We start from the raw sequence: 3,955 nt of genomic DNA on the forward strand, positions 1-3,955 counted from the left end.
CACATCCAAGGGTTGTCCCCTATTTCTATGGCTTCTAGGTAGCACAGAGAGAGTTCAACCCCACGTGACTTGGGCAATCTAACAAATGTCACTCATAGTAATCAGCGTCACTTATTCGCTGGGCAATTTAAATAAACAGTCGTAGTTTTGTTGCCTCAACCGCAATGCCAATAATCTGAGCAAGCCATTTCCTGATAGAAAATAAAGCCGAATTGTAATCTGCAAATCTTCCCCCAGGGAAGGGGTTAATACTGTAAGCACTCACCTCATTTATAGGAACTCCTTTTATTTCCCTTTAGGCTTAATATTTAGCAAACTTTTTCATCATGTATATAAAATCAACCATTGTTTTTTGCATTTGACTCTACAGCCTGTTATTGTGCTGTATTATTTTTCTGAGTAATGGCTGTTACAGAACATGGGAATAAATACTCCAGTGTTATCATTCCCTTTTACTATATTGTGTTGGAAACCCTTTCTGTGTATTCATGCATATCCACATGATTCAAAAGCTCACATTGAATAGGAACTGGTAAAACTGCACTGGAAGGTGCAAACTAAACACATAATAATACATGCACACAAATGTAACCAGCCTTTATATGTGATCTGATAGAAAATGATAAACAGGACACATTTATAGTTTCTTAAACCCTGGAGTGAGATTGTGTTTCTGGGATAAAGGAAGCTTAATAGTCAGTGAAGCTTTACACTCATATAATAAACACTGTATAATGTATGTTTCTTTCAGTCATGGCTACACAACTACTACTTACTACATTTAACATATTCAGTAAAACATACACGAATGCACCATTACTAATGAAATTAGAAACCCCCAACCAGCTGCCTACATACCTCAGCAAGGCTTCCATGGCCTACTTGGACGTTCATCTCTTATTGACCTAAATCTTCTTTCGTGCTGGCCATGTCTGCACAGTGAGCTTCCATAGACATTAATGAAGCCGTAGAGTCCTCTGTCTTACAAATGTGTTGCTATTTACATTTATGAGGGCTCGTACACAGGAATGTCCAGTGGTTAAAAACAATGTGGTCCAAAGCATTATTACTGCTATCACGTACATACTAACAAGTCTTCCATACTAAGAAAAGAAAGCAGCTGGGTGAAGGATTGCCAAGTTTGGAAGGGCGGTCACTGATATCAAGGGTCATATCATATCGGGATAAGGGGATGGCAAGGTACAAAAATGGCAGGACTGGCAAGACATGACATGCTGCTAAAATAATTTACAGTTTATGACTGGGGGACTGCGATTTCACCTTGGGTGCTATTGGGCACTGGCTCACAAAAAGTGTAATAGGATTGCTAACAAAAAATTAAACTCCTCCTAAGGCACTGAATGCTTGGTAGTGCAACCAACAAGGGTTTTTTTTATTTCTTGTAGCCAATTCCCTTGGGATTCAGATCTTGCTAGCAGGGCAGTAACAGCATAGGTGTGGGTGAGTAGCCCATTTAACCACGTTGCTGCTGGTCAATATGGTGCCAGAGGTTAGTAACAAGACTACTATGTTTGCAGTGTCTAAGTGTATACTGTCAATATAAAAAAAAAATCTGTGTCACATATTTGTGTACAAAAATTGTAAAACCAAAAAAATTAAATGTACAAGAGAAATGTTCCATTTTATCCTTGTCCGTTCTATCCTTGTTATGCTCTGGTATTTATACACATACATAGTCAGGTAACTGTCAGAATCATTTATACAAACTGTTGTACACATTTTTTTGTGATGGCTGTGCAGTGAAAAAAGCTGCAATGTTTCCCTTTCAGTGCTGACTGCACTGCAGGGGTTAAGAGCAGCTGCATTCCATTGCAGGTAAGAAGACAAATGGAAGTGCCATTTATCACTGTGCCAGCTACGTAAGGTGCCAGGGCTGCATCTAATGCCTGTACCGTGGCTATTAACTTGGCATAGCTCTGTCATGTTGATTTGATTTAGTTAAAAGCTAGGTAAAAGTCATACAGCCCTGCTACTTATTTTATAGCCTTCAACTCGGCAGAGGCTCTCCTAGTGCAAAGACGACAGCGTATTATATTATTAATATATATATATAAATTTATTGTTGTTATGCATGCTAATTAGCCCTGATACAAGAGCCAGTACAATCTTAGATAATGCAATTAATTTGTAGGCTGCATAACCTGGGTCAGTGATAATAGGGGAAGTCCTAATTACATACAATAATAGTTTGGTTAGTGCAAGCAAATGGTGTTCACATACTGGAAAGTGGCAACATTTTAACATCTGCATATGTTTGTACTGGGGCTTGTTTATAGTGCATTTTAAAGCCAAGTTTGTAAAACAAGACAATAAAATAATCAGCTCCTTAACAAATGTGTATTCTTCTGGTATGATTTCTTTTTGCAAGCTCCTAAAACACAATCTCGGCCAATTTGTTCTGCGATTAGAACACTGGCCAGGTTTTTATTATTGTGTTCTCACAGAGTAGAGTTCCACTCATTTCTATTCACAGGGATAGCGATAAAATATCAATAGGGCAGACAGGTGACAACTGTGCACATATACCTGTCTGAGCCTCTAAAGGCCTATGTTGATGGGCTTTGTGTCAATGGCAAAATCAAAACCTTTTATTTCAAACAAGAACCTATCAACACGGCACTAAGCCTTCCTAAAACTCATAATAATGTTTTTTGTGCACACACAAGGCATCATCATCTATGTACTGTATACTGTGGGGTGATATCTAGGTTTACTGGGGTGCAGACCACAACCATACATTGCACTTACTTCAATTCTTTGCATTTAATGTGTATTTCACTGTTCGTTACAGCAACCCAGGTTGTAAAGGAAGGGTCCAACTTCAGATATCTATATCGCTACCTGCAAGGTGTGGAGACTTCCTATTGGCTGTGTAGTTGTGCGGAGCTCTCAGAATTCATGAGACGCATGAATCTGATACAAAGAATTCCTTGCAAATGAAAACAGTGTTGGCAAGGGACCTGGATTATCAATTTAGGTGAGCACATATTGCTGTTTTACAAAGTAAGAAAATAAAATCCTGAAGAAGAAACAAGTTAGGAGGAGGGATTGGACTAACTGCTGTCAGTCTCTAAGAATCATTTTTCAGCGCAAGCCTAAATCTGATTGGATTAAAGAAAACACTGACGGTTTTGTTTTGCACAGAGCTTGGTTAGCAATCTATGCTGTTGTTTGGGATTCTGTATATATTTGATCGCACCATGCCCCAGACATGACAGGGATACAGCAAAGCAGAATATTTTTTTCCTTTAACACAATCTCAGCAACACATTTCTGCAGTAAACATACCAAGTATAGAGGATCAGGAGTGGCAGTGTATCACTGGCATGATACTCCCAATAATGATTCACTTTAAGAGAAGCCACATATAAATACACTGGGAGAGTGGTGCTGAATAAAAAGCAAAGGGAAGTCAGTAAATGGATGTGACAGGAGCTAGAGCCCTCTACTGTAGAATCCTCAGGAACAGGGAATATTAACCTCTTCATATGATGGACTGTCAACACTGCACAATCCTTTGTTTCCTAGATCACTGGCTCTTGCCTGCTAGATTGCAAGCCGCTATGCTTCACACAGATAATCCTCCTGTCACTGAGATAAAAAAGATAAAGAAACACTTACCATGAACATCTTATGGAATCTTAAATCACCTAAAAATGAAAAAGAAAATTCATTTTATTGTAAAAACCACAACATCTACCACTTGCAATCATATAGAAGTCCACTAGTCACAGGATGGTGCCTAAAAGATTACATAATAAAAAGAAAGTTACAATGGGGTAAGAGGACTGATGAAAAAAATATTAGCAATAAAACAGGCCTAAGGACTATTTATACTCCTGCCCCAATGATGCCCTAGGTTCTACTCTCTAGTCATGGAGAAAGGATGGATATATTTGCAGGAAATATCTGTAATGAATGACAGACAAATATT

The sequence above is a fragment of the Pyxicephalus adspersus genome, chromosome 11 (genome assembly GCF_032062135.1).
Source record: "Pyxicephalus adspersus chromosome 11, UCB_Pads_2.0, whole genome shotgun sequence".
NCBI lineage: Eukaryota > Metazoa > Chordata > Amphibia > Anura > Pyxicephalidae > Pyxicephalus > Pyxicephalus adspersus.